This window comes from Heteronotia binoei, chromosome 15 (assembly GCF_032191835.1).
Source record: "Heteronotia binoei isolate CCM8104 ecotype False Entrance Well chromosome 15, APGP_CSIRO_Hbin_v1, whole genome shotgun sequence".
Classification (NCBI taxonomy): Eukaryota; Metazoa; Chordata; class Lepidosauria; order Squamata; family Gekkonidae; genus Heteronotia; species Heteronotia binoei.
In genome coordinates, this window is record NC_083237.1 from 23,143,648 (window position 1) to 23,157,768 (window position 14,121).

Sequence of the window (14,121 nt, forward strand, 5' to 3'; positions counted from 1 at the left end):
AACATCCAGTTTAGAATGGAAATCTGAAAAGGGTCACAATTTGAGAATTGGAGCTCTTTCTATGTCCAAAATTTAGTGCTTTAAAATAATTTCTAGATGAGAGTTGCAAAGAGGTCAAGAATAACTTGGATAACTCCCCCCCATTCCCTCAAAAGTTCTTCACAGTTCTTCAGAGCTCCCTTGAACACACAGGCAAGTAAAAGCCACCTGAAGTGCCATAACAATCCATGAAGCAGATCAGCCTCCAGTATATCCTGTGGTTACAACAGCAATACAGCAACAAATTAAATCAACAATCAAAGTATATCATTATCATAGGTATTATAATCACAGTATCACAAAGAAATTAGACAAACGTTCAAGGTTTTACTCAACATATGAATCTTTCAAAAACAAAGACACAAGATTCTTCCTTCCCATTAGGGTTTCCCAGTCCCCCGTGGCCTCTGGTGGGGGACTTATGTGTGTGCGGCACAATGACATCACCTTACTCTCTTGGTGTGTAGAATCACTTTTCAATCTTTGAAAAAAATTGATATCACTAAGTTGTCATTCTGCTTCTTTTAAGTAATTAGTCTTATTCATCACTACTATTGTTAGTTGGTGAGTACTTGGAGGCATTTGGTACCTTGAGGCTTTTTGCACTGAGTTTTACTATATTGTATGTATTTTATTGTCTTTACAGATTTAAAATTGCAGAATCTGCTTAGAAGAAGGTTTCTCTTCAAAACATATAAATTATCTAGGAAACACGTCAGCATCCAAAAGAGAAGATTCCTATTTGATATCAATGGACTTTCTATAGTACTCAGTGAGGGTGGCCAACGGTAGCTATCCAGATTTTTTTTGCCTACAACTCCCATCAGCCCCAGCCATTGGCCATGCTGGCTGGGGCTGATGGGAGTTGTAGGCAAAAAATATCTGAAGAGCTACCATTGGCCACCCCTGCTCTATGCAAATAGAATCTCACAAAAGCTTCAGAACTTCGAAGAATCTCAGTCCCCAAAAAAAGAGGCCCACACAAAATTAAGAGTACTTTGGTGAGGGGAAAGTCTTCATATCCATGTATGGGAGGAAGAAACACTTCTCTTCACTTCTTTTTATTGTATATCTAGTAGTTAAGTTTTGGCTGATCTGGGGACAGAAAAAAAATACTTCTGCAAACATTGGGGATCACACACACACACACACACTCACACTCTGGTTTACAAAAAAAACCTGAAAACTTTTTTAAAAATTCACTGAGGAGTTTAAATTTCTCCCTCAAACTATAATATTGTGAATTCACAGATGAGTTGCAGGGAACAAAAGAGATGCAGGGAACACTGAAAGAGGCAGGGAGAGGAAAGAAAGCAAAGGCAAGAGGAATGGAAGGGTCCCTCCCCACAAATTCCACTTGTATCTATATATCTGACATAACCAATTTACAGTACAGTCTGAATACTGATAAAGGTCCAGGCCTTTGTTCTGAAGAACCTGCTGAATTTTATACCAGCCCTGAGGTAATATGTGTCATCTTTATCCTTGGAATCTGTCTGTTGTTGGATAAATTCCCATCAATGTATTACAAAAGTCTTTAATTTGGCCATTTGTCTTATGAAAATTGTGATGCCCTCCCTTTTGATTAAAACTTCAAAGCACCTAACAAAAAGATCTTAAAGGCCCAAAGCACTAATTTAGGATACATAAAAATGGCAGGAATAGAAAGCAATACGAGGCAGAGAGAAAACAACAGAATATATGAGAACAGCAACAATTTGGATCGAGGCAGTCAAGGCATCCCCAAAACTCTTTGGAATTCAGTCACTTTAGCTTGGATTCAAAATGCTAACAGGAAACCAATTATATACTTCAGAGGGCCAGCCCAAAACTGTCTGGCACCCTAGGCAAGGCTATCTTCTGCCCGCCCCCGCCCCCTCCGCACTGATAATGTCGCCGAGTCACATGAGGGGCCCCCCAATTTGGTGTCCTCAGAAGACCAGTGCCCTAGGCAATCACCTAGTTTGCCTAGTGTTAGGGTTCACCCTAATGAGCCCCATGGCGCAGAGTGGTAAAGCTGCAGTACTGCAGTCGGAGCCCTCTGCTCACGACCTGAGTTCAATCCCAGCAGAAGCTGGTTCAGGTAGCCAGTTCCAAGTTAGGGTTAAAACAATTTTATTTGGTAACATATGGTAACAAATTATCTATTCTTTTATCTATCCCATATATTACTTTCTACCCACCCCTCCCCCCATTACTTGACCCCCGCTGGTGTTATTTACTTAAAGTACTAATATTTAAAGGTACCATTAACTAATAAAAACAAAAAGTAATATTCTTCTTTTTTCTAAGACTTAATCATTATCAAAAATTGTCCAATGTCCTTTTATTTTCCACTCTTTTTCTACATAACTTCTGAACCTTTTCCACTCCATCTTAAAAACTTCTAAATCATAGTCTCTTAAAATTCTTGTTAATTTGTCCATTTCACTCCATGTCATAACTTTTACAATTCAATCCCATTTCTCTGGTATTTTTTCTTGCTTCCACAACTGTGCATATAATGTCCTAGCAGCTGAAAGCAAGTACCAAATTATAGTTCTATCTTCTTTTGGAAATTTTTCCATTTGTAATCCCAACAGAAAAGTCTCTGCAACTTTCTTAAATTCATTTCCCAAGATCCTAGAAATTTCTTGTTGAATCATTTGCCAATATTTTTTTGCTCTTTCACAAGTCCACCACATATGGTAGAAAGAACCTTCATGTTTTTTACATTTCCAACATCTGTCTGGCATCTTATTATTCATCTTTGCCAATTTCTTAGGAGTCATATACCATCTATACATCATTTTAAAACAGTTCTCTTTAATACTATGACTAGTCGAAAGCTTCATAGAGTTCTTCCACAAATATTCCCAAATTTCCATCTGTATTTCTTTATTTACATTAATTGCCCACTTAATCATTTAAAATTTCATTACTTCATCTTCCGTAGACCATTTTAAAAGTAATTTATATAATTTTGAAATTAATTTTTCATTGTCTCCAAGCAGAAGTTTTTCCATTTCTGTTTGCCCTATTCTTATTCCTTCAGTTTTAATGGCATTCTCCACTAAGCTCTTTATTTGTTGCATTTGAAACCAATCATATTTATTATTCAGCTCTTCAGCTATTTTTAATAGTTAATAGTTGATTATATGACAACCACTTTTCTTCATCCGTCTCAGCTGTTATTTTTATCACTGTTTTCTCTCATCTCCATATTTCTTATATTTCATCCATGTATTTAGCAAGCTGTTTCTTATATAATTAAGAAGATATTGGATTTATATCCCGCCCTCCACTCCAAAGAGTCTCAGAGCGGCTCACAATCTCCTTTACCTTCCTCCCCCACAACAAACACCCTGTGAGGTGGGTGGGGCTGAGAGGGCTCTCACAGCAGCTGCCCTTTCAAGGACAACCTCTGCCAGAGCTATGGCTGACCCAAGGCCATGCCAGAAGGTGCAAGTGGAGGAGTGGGGAATCAAACCCGGTTCTCCCAGATAAGAGTCCGCACAACCACTACACCAAACTGGTGAGAGAAAAAGCCGTCTATCTTTTTTCCCCCCATAATACATATAAGCGTGCCAGCCAAATTTATTTCCATGACCTTCCAACGCTAAGAGTTTTTTGTTTAACAACATTATCCATTCTTTTATCTATACTAAGCAAACTGCTTCATAATATAATTTTAAGTCTGGTAATTGAAATCCGCCTCTCTCTTTTGCACCTGTTAAAATTTTCCTTTTAATTCTTGGTTTCTTCCCCACCCACACAAACTCTGAAATTTTTCTTTGCCATCTATTAAATTGTTTACTATCTTTCACAATCGGAATAGTTTGAAACAAATACTTTATTCTTGGTAGAATACTCATTTTAATTGCGGCTATTCTATCCAACAGTGACAAATTAAGTTTATTCCACTTTAACATATCTTCATCCATTTTACGCCATAGCTTCTCATAATTATTTTTGAACAAATCAATATTCTTAATTGTTTCTCCACACTCAAATATTTTACCTTGTAGGTAACTTCACAGCCCCTTAGTCTCTGCAATTCTTGTTGCTTATTTATTTGCATATTTTTACATAGAAGTTTTGATTTTTCTTTATTAATACAAAGTCCCGCCAACTCCCCATATTCTTGTATTTTGGCTAACAACAAAGGTGTGACTTGTATGGGGTTTTCATTTATAAACATTATATCATCTGCAAATGCTCTGTATTTGTAAGTAAATCCTTTTACTTTTAATCCTTCTATTTCTTTATCTTCTTGAATTTGCATCAGTAATATTTCAAAAGTAATTATAAACAACAGTGGGGAAAGTGGACAACCTAGTCTTGTACCTTTACTAATTATCATCAGCATTTATACATAGCCTTGCACGTTGTTCAGTATATATTGCTTTTATCATTCTTATAAAGCTTTCTCCCAGCTCCATTTTCTCCATTACTGCAAACATAAAATCCCAATTTAAATTGTCAAATGCTTTCTCTGCATCCGCAAAGAATAATGCTACTTCCTTTTCTGGATGTCTTTCATAATATTCTACAATATTTACAACAGTTCTGATATTGTCTCCTATTTGCCCTTTGGGAAGAAACCCCGCTTGATCTTCCTTTATAAAATTTATTAAATATTGTTTAAACCGTTCTGCCAAGATTCTTGTATATATTTATAGTCATTATTTAATAATGAAATTGATCTATAATTTTTTACATTTGTAACATCTCTATCTTCCTTTGGAATCAACGAAATAACAGCTTCCATGTATTTGCTTGGGCCGCGGTGCCCCGGGAAGGGAAATCCCCCTTCCAGTTTTTGACGGTGTGCTGCTGAAAGCGCCCCATAGGGTCAAGAGCTTGGGGGTTCTTCTGGAGCCTTCATTATCAATGGAGGCACAGATAGCGGCCACTGCCAAGTCCGCGTTCTTTCACCTTCGACGGGCAAAGCAGTTGGCCCCCTTCCTGGAGCACCGGGACCTAGCAACGGTGATCCACGCTACGATCACCTTGAGGCTGGACTACTGTAACGCCCTCTACATGGGGCTGCCCTTGTGCCGAACTCGGCGGCTGCAGCTGGTGCAGAACGCGGTGGCTAGGCTGCTGTTGGGACTCCCAAGGTGGGAGCACATACAGCCAGGGCTGCGCAGACTGCACTGGCTGCCAGTGGCGTACCAAATCCGTTACAAAGTGCTGGTTATCACCTTTAAAGCCCTATATGGCCGAGGACCTGCCTACTTGAGGGACCGTCTCTCCCCATATGAACCCCAGAGAGCACTGAGGTCAGCTGGAAAGAACCAGCTGAATATCCTTGGGCCAGGGGAGGCCAGATTGAAGACCACCCGGGATTGGGCCTTCTCCATTGCAGCTCCACTGCTGTGAAATCAACTCCTGGAGGAGGTACAGGCCCTGCGATGTTTAGACCAATTCCACAGGGCCTGTAAGACCTACCTCTTCAAAATAGCCTTCACCTAACACCGAGCCAAGAAAGTCTCGCTGTACATGTTTTAGCTACTGAATTTTATTAAAGACCTAAGTTATAGCACCACAATGTTAATGTTAATTTTAATCCAAGTTGTTAATGATTTAATGATGATTTTATAATTGTAATTGTAATTACTATGTATGGTTTTATTGTATATTACATTCGTATGTTGTGAGCCGCCCTGAGCCTGTCCTGGCGGGGAGGGCGGGATATAAATAAAAAGTATTATTATTATTATTATTATTATTATTATTATTATTATTATTATTATTATTATTATTTAAAAGCATCCTTTGCACCATTTGGTGTATACAGTCCCAATAACGTTTTTTTTGCATTTAATGTCTACCTGAAGGACCGTCTTTCCCCGCACGTTCCCCAGAGAGTACTGAGGTCGGGAACACAAAATCTCCTTACTATCCCTGGGCCGAAGGAAGCCCGGTTGAAGTCCACCAGAGAAAGGGCTTTCTCTGTTATGGCCCCTACATGGTGGAATCAGCTGCCGGAAGAGGTGAGGGCCCTGCGGGACCTTGTTCAGTTCCGCAGGGCCTGTAAGACGACCCTCTTCCGGCTAGCCTTTACTTAGCTTGAGAATTTTACTGTAACTTGCTGGATTCCTTTTATATATAGCTGAAATATTTATGTGTATTAATAACTAGGGTTTTATCTGTTTTATCTGTTTTATCTGTTTTAAATATGGATCCCTTTATATGTGTAATTTTGATGGATCTACTATTGGAAGCCGCCCTGAGCCACTTGTGGGAAGGGCGGGATATAAATCTTAAATAAATAAAAAAAAATAAAAAAAAAATAAATATTATTTCTACCGCTACAAATCTTTCATCTTTATCTTTAAACACTAATTTTGGCTCCAATTCTTGTTTAATATAAAAAATCCCTCCCCTTTTCTTCTGTTCAGCCAATGAATAAAATTCTAGTCCCAGTTGTTTATTCCATAAAAATTTGTAATCCTTTTGTTTGATATGCACTTCTTGTAAACAAACTATATTACAATTTTGCTTTTTAATCCAATGAAACGTTGCCTTTCTTTTTTGTGGTGAATTTAGTCCATTTACATTCCAAGATAATAATTTGTAATCCATCATGGTGCAGATTCTTTATGTTCTTCATAAAACCTACGCAGTTCCTGTGTGCTTGTAATTGTAATCCTTTTTCCTTGCAGCTCAAAGCTCAGACCTATACCATCTATACCATCTATACCTCATTTCATTGTCATATAGTTTTTCTGTCAATTTTTTGTATGCTTTTCTGTCATTTATCACTTGTCTTGGCAATTCTTTCATGATTCTTACTCTGCTGCTTCCCACTATCAATATATTTTCAAAATTTTTATTCATGATTTTTCCCACCATTTCTTTTGTCATATATCTATAACCACATCTCTTGGTAGATTATTTTTCTTGGCATATAGTGAGTTCACTCTATACATATAGTCATACATGCTTCTAGTTCCTTCAGGATCTTCCTCCAAAAATTCAGCAATTATTCTTATTATATATCCTTTCAAATCAGTTTCTTCATCCTCAGGTACTCCTCTCAGACATATCTGGGTTTCCATCAATTTGCAGTCATGAATTGCCACCTTTTCTTGCATTTTTAGCAAGGTGGAATCATGTACTTCCACTCTCTCTTCCACCTCCTGCACTTTCTTTGATGTTACCACAGGCTCATTTCTGAGATCTATATTTTTTCTTAGCTCTTCGATGTCTTTTCTAATTTCTTTTTTAGAAGCAGTTATCATGTCTCTCACCCCTTTCATCATCCTGGCTTCCATTGCTTCTAATAGCTCTTGCATTTTCTCCATTGAGGCAGTCCTTGCACGGGTTAACTTATGCTCTGACATTTAAAAAAACACCAAAAATTTTGACCTCTCCAAATTAAATTTAAACTATCAGGTTTGATAGAGTAAAGCTTGCCCTTTTCAGTAAGCCTAATTTCGCCATCCTCAGAGCCTCCTGGGCTCAGATATTAATTTTTAAAGTTTTTATTTCTTCCAAAATGGCGGTCGTGACTTTCTGCTTCCCTTAAAAAAAATTTCCTTCAAAAGGCTTCTAAAATAATTCTCAGCGATAATGTGCAATAGTATTTACCTTATAATTGTCACCTCTGTCAGCTTCACCAATTTTTAATGTCCCGAACACTTTAAAAGCTTTGTTTAAATTTTGACCTCCTAGCAATGGCCGCCGATGTTTTTCTATGATATTATAGTCCTAGAGTAGGCTAGCTGCTTCAATGATTTCCCTTTTCCATCCAACACTTCCTGCTTTTCTTGCCACCAAATTCCATTTTCATTGGTAAAAAGATCTTACGATGTTTGACGTATTTCCTGTGTTGACTGTGAGAGCTGCAAATCTGTGACGATGGGGCTTTTTCACCAAAACTGCAAGTAGACAAAACAATAAATTCCTTTCCACTTTTTAGCACTGTCCTTTAAATTCACAAAATTCAAATTTCGCCCCTTCTCCCCTTCTTCCAAACTTTCTGAATCTCTATTTCCCACCTTCTGATTTTATTTTGTTTAAATTTAAATAGTCCCGGAATGAAGATAGTCATCAGTACCTTTTTCTACAGTTATCCAGATCCAACACCGGTCTTGTATAGCTTTAGATGTTTAGCAGTCTCAAAGAAGGTTAGGATCTTGTTGAGCTTATGTCAAATAAATGGAAACTTCTGCAGATGATGAATATGCAACTCGTCTCCGGAGACCCCTCAAAGCCTCCAAGGAGCACCCCCCCCGGGACTCCCATTTAGCCAAGGTAAATCTCCTCAGAGTTTCCTGTGCATATCTTGGACTGATCTCTGACTTCCGGGGTTGGAAAATGCCAAGCTGAATTGCTTCTCAGAAGGGGAGCAGGCTGGGGCTTCTGTTCGGGGTAGTGGAGGGCAAATTAATGCCTACTGCCTACTTTTCTCAGTCAGAGATCAGTCCAAGGTAGCCGGCTCCAAGTTGACTCAGCCTTCCATCCTTCTGAGGTCAGTAAAATGAGGACCCAGCTTGCTGAGGGGAAAGCATAAATGACTGGGGAAGGCAATGGCAAATCACCCCATAAAAATTCTGCCGTGAAAACATTGTGAACGTCACCCCAGAGTCAAAAACGACTGGTGCTTGCACGGGGGACTACCTTTACCTTCTTTTAGGGCTGGCCCTGCATCCAGAACAAAAGTAGCTCTTTCCTTTGATTGTGATAGAGTAAGGCAATGGGGCAGAAATCACTTTCAGATACAGTTCACAAGAAAAAGAGGGGGGGATCAGGGTTCAACAGCAGAATTTTGCTTTTCTTGCTGTATTATAATACCCCATATTGTGACTGAGGCCTTGCTTCTGTGTCTGCCACTACCCAAGAGCTTGGTCACCACAGAGACCGTTTACTGTCTTGTGAGCCCTTGGAGGAATAGCCGCTTGCCAACTGCTGACTAGGGATGTGCAAAAAAAAAAAATTCGGAATTACGCAGATTCGGAAGTATACGGGGGGAAAAATTCGGAATCCCGTATACTACTGAATACCGTATTCGCAATAGCCACATATATTGTAGATGCACGGCTATTTCCGAATATATGGCCCCATTATACCCTATGGGCCATTGAAATCAATGGCAAATAGGGTATATTTGAAGCCGCCTGGAGGGGAAGGGGTTTGAGGGAGAGCCCCCAAATTTGCAGGGGACCTGCAGGGGACTCTTCCCTACAAACTCCCCAAGTCCCAAAAAGATTGGGCCAGAGGATCCCATTCCAGGGGCACCCAAAGAGAATGCCCCTATTCCACCATTATACCCTATGAGCCATTGAAATCAATGGCAACATAGGGCATAATTAGAGGCTACTGGGGGCAGGGGGTTTGAGGGAGAGCCCCAAAAACTGCAGGGAACCCGCAGGGGACTCTCCCCTACAAAACCCCCAAGTCCCAAAAAGATTGGGCCAGGGGGTCCCTGTCTTTGGGCTCCCCAAAAGGCCCATTGCCAACAATGATGGGGAAAGCCCAATTAGCTACTTCCTCCAGTACAATTGCTGTGGGGAAAGTGGCTCTGGCCATTGGGGGGTTTGAGGGAGAGGCCCCAAAACTGCAGGGCAGCTTCAGGGGACTCCCCAGCATGAAACCCCCCGGCCCAAAAAGACTGTACCCATCTGTGGGCACCCCAAAAGGAACACTGCTCCAAATGGTGAGAAAAAAACAATTAGAGCCACTTCCTCACTGTAATTGTCGTGGGAAAAGTGGCTCTGGGGAGCAGGAGGTTTTGAGGAGAGCCTCCCAAACTGCTGTGCAGCTTCAGGGCACTGTCCCACACAAAACCCACAAGGCCAAAAAAAAAATTGGACCAGGGGGTCCAATTCCTGGGGCACCCAAAGCCAAACCTAACTTCACACCAGATAATCTCTATAGGACCCAAATGCACTACATCCCTCTATCTACTCTATGAACCCTGCAGTGCAGGCCTGGAACCAATATAAACCCAGCTGCCAATATCACCGCCACACAAAACACAATCTGCTCAAGGTCTGCTCTGCAGACCTGGCTGCAGCAAACCCAGATGCCAGCTCTCCAGCCCTGCCCCAAACAACACAGGGAGAGCTGGCCAACCACAAGCATGCTGGCTCTGGGTCTCTCACCCAGGTGCCAGCTTCCCTGCCACTCTATAAAAACATGAAAGTGACCCAGCCCACACACACCCTCGCCAACCCCCACACCAACCAGAGGTAATTTTAAAAAACCAAAACAAAACCAGCACAATCAGAAAAGGCCAAGCAACTCAACTGTTAAAAAGTAGCCTTTTCACCAATAAGAAACCTCAGGCCAAATCAGTCAACAACACGCCCCCCCTAAAATGAGAACCAGGAAAAGGGGGACAAAAGTGGCCTTTTAAACTATGAAAATTAGGCCAAACAGCACCCCCCCCCCAAAGAACCAGAAGAGAAAAGTAACAACAGCAGCACAACACAGCAGCAACAAATCAAACACAGAATACTTTTAAAACAGTAAAAAACTTAACTTTTAACAGTACAGGAACTTTGGCAACCCCTCCCCCCCCCAAAAAAAACCCTTCACCCTAACCCCAAGAAATCCAAGCTACCCAAATCAGGAGAAGTAAAAGGACACTGCACTTTTAAAAGTCCTCTCACTAAATTAAGATATGGGCAAATTGGCAAAAAAAACCCCACCCCAGGCCCCCTCCCCAAGCAGAAACCCCTAACCCCAAATAAGCTACCCCACCACCACCACCACCACCACCACCACCACCCAAATCTGGATAAATAAAGGGACTTAAAAAGTCCTTTTACCAACTAAAATAAAAACAAGAACCCCAAGACTGTCTTACCTTGTCTTCTCTACTCCAGGGAAGTCTGGTAAGGCTGAGTGAGAGCGCAGCAGGCAGCAGCTGAAGCCAAGGGCCAGCCAGCAGCAGCACAGTCTCTCACACCAACACACAGCAACACAGCAGCAATGGAATGGGAGTCCAGCCAGGCAGACTCCTTAAAAAGGTTCTCTGGCCCTACAGAGAGCAGTTTCAAAAAATAGCACTGTTCTCTGATTGGCCAGACAACAGTGCTTACTTGGATACCCAAGTAAGCAAAAGATCAAAAGAACAACAATGTTGCTGATGGCTGGGCCATCAGCTACACAACAGCCCTGCAAAGCATGCATTTGCAATGCATTTTGCAAATGCATGCTTTGGATTGGTTGCTGGGGCTCCTCTTCCCCCTCCCCCCCCCCGATCCCAGGGAGGCTATGGGAGAGGTGGGAAAAGGCTACCAAAGGCAGGAAAGGAGGCAAACAGCTCCCCTGAGGCTGCAGAAGCCCCTTTGCCGCTTTTTGCATTGAATTCCGTATACTTCCGAATATCTATTCGGAAGAATACGGTGAGCCGTATTCGGCTGCCGCATAATGGTCCCCGATTGGAATTGGCTACAGGCGATTCCGTATACAGCCGAATCAGTGGTGATTTGGCGGCTAATTCGGTTCGGCCAAACCGAATGCACACCCCTACTGCTGATGTTCCCCCGGTGCTTATTCTAACATAACTCAATCCTAACAGTGCAATCCTAAACAAAGTTACACTCTTCTAAGCCTAGTGGCCTCCATGGATTTAAAAGAATGTAAACAGGGTTAGGATTGCATCGCAATTATCATTTGGTGCAGTGAAGAATGGTATGAAAAAATTAAAATAAAGAATGAAAAAGTTGATATTATAGAAGACACTTGTTAATTTTACAGGATGCAAAAACTTAAGCTGAACACTGCAGCCAGCCATAGTAGAGTATTCTTAGGTACCTGCGCTGCCATCCTAAATTCCTGCTTGCTACAGGATGGGAAAGCAGACGAAAAGTCCATTGCCAGAGTAATCTATTCCTACATAATTTCTTACCCTGAAGTTCTTTGAGCAATGAGCCATCACCAGGTCAGAAGTCTTACTGGAGCACCATCTCCATAGCTTTGTTCAACCCCTTCATTTGCCTTTAATAGATATCAATGTTTGTCTTTAAGCTAAGCCTCCAGACTCCGTAGGCATAGTCCATTAGCTAATGTTATCTGGTGTCCGCCATAATGGTGTGCAGGGTTTTTGTTTTTTTAGCAGGAACGCACAGGAATGAAGTTCCGACTGGCTTGGTGTCAAGAGGCATGCCCTAATATGCAAATGAGTCCCTGCTGGGCTTTTTCTACAAAAAAGCCCTGTGTGAAACAATGGTGATGTCAGGAGGTGTGGCCTAATATGCAAATGAGTTCCTGCTGGGCTTTTTCTACCAAAAAAGCCCTGATTGTGTATATGGGTGTATGACTGTATGATTCCCCCATGATTGTCTGTGTAATCATTCTGGCCCACTGGCACTTTTGCCCTCCCTTCCTCCCTGTCTCAACTGGTTAAAAGCAGCTGTTTCATGTCTTTTGAGAAGGCTTTTTCAGTAGATGTCACCAGCTGCATTTCCCCCCTTAAGAAGGAACTTAAAAAGGCATGCTGTGGTATGACCAACAAAGCAAGCCTATGCTTTCTGTACAAACAGGATGTATACATAAAAATTAGTTTCATGACTGCCAAAGAACACTATTCTACTCACGCTCAGCAGGGACTAATTTACATATTAGGCCACACCCCCTAATACTAAGCCAGCCGGAACTGCATTCCTGTGTGTTCCTGCTCAAAAAAAAGCCCTGGTACTCACTAAACGAGAAGAGAGGGTGACCACGCTGGTAAAATTGACCACATTATCTGCTCCCTATTTTGCCTGATAGTGCATCCAGGGAAGCCATTTCAATGACTCCAACCCCACCTTTTTCTCCTTCCTGTTTCCACCATTCAGATTTAAACAGCACCTCTGAGAATGCAAAGTCAGTTTCACCAAAGCTCACAACAAAGTCCTTAGTTTAGAGGCAAATCACTTTCTACCATCTTTTGAGTAAGTGATTATCAGCCATGAAAAGATAATCCGGCCCTTTCCCGCCAGCGCCGCCATTCGGCGGCATAGGGTGGGGGCTGCGTTTGCCGACCCGGATGGAGCCGAGGCAAACGGACCTCAGCCCATCCAGGGATGTCTGGGGGGCATGGACTGGGGCTTTATTAGCCCAGCCACGCCTCCTGTTGCGCAGTTGCGTGGGCGTTTTCGGCAGTAAAGGGAGCGTTTTTCGGACGCTCCCAGTCTGAGTTACCTTGTTTGCTGCGTCGGCCCGTGTTTGGGGGGGAGAAGCTTGGCTGCAGGGAGGAGAGGCATGCTGTCGCCGGCTTCTTCTCTCTTCTACTGAAGGCTCTGTCAAGGGCGGTGGTGGTCTGTTCACGCTGCGGCGCGACCTCGGCTCAGTCCCCCCCTCCCCTTCCTTAGGGGGGAGTCTTGGCTCTTTCCTCCCTCCTTGTTGGAGGGTCGTGGTAAGGTCCGCGCAGCAGCATGGCCTTGGCCTGGTGTCATCCTCGTGTGCGGGGGGGGGGGAAACTCCCTCCCTCCCTTACTCCTGGTTCGTTTGGGCCGGTTGGACTATTTAGGGAGGGTAGAGGTGGTTGGTGGGTGCTGTAGTCTTTCCACCCCACTCCTACCCCTCCTCCCCACCCTCCCCTTGGGCTGGGTTATTTGAGGGGACTCTTTTGCCCCCCACCCCACTGTTAGCTGTTGTTACGCCCCTTCCGCTCGTGGGTTTTTGTGCTAAGTGGTACAGGTTGTGTTATGGCTTCCAAGAAGGGTCAGGGGACCTCTAAGGGCAAGGAGCCCATTAAGCAGCCCACTGAATCCCCTGGGGGGGAGGAGGAGGCACGTACCAGGAGTGCCATAATTGAACAGCTGGCGGCTTTGGAGCGGCAGCAGGGTTTGGTCCCTGGGTCAACTGGGCTCGTGAGGGGGCGTAAAGCAGCTAGGACTTCTACCAGGGCCTTCGAGCAGGAGGTCCTGGCCCGTTTTTCTACTTTGCAGGACATGGCAGCGTGTGCAGGTCCTTCCAGTGTGCCGACTTGGGATCCACCAGACAACAATCGGAGGAGGATGCCAATGCTCCAGATGGGGCAAGTCTTTCTGGCAGTTCGGCTCTGGTTGTTTTGGTGGTTAATGTTCATGACTCGGATGGTAAGTATGTCGATCCAGGTAACAGCGGGTGGCCATGGGGGGTTGGGGGCCCCTCAGC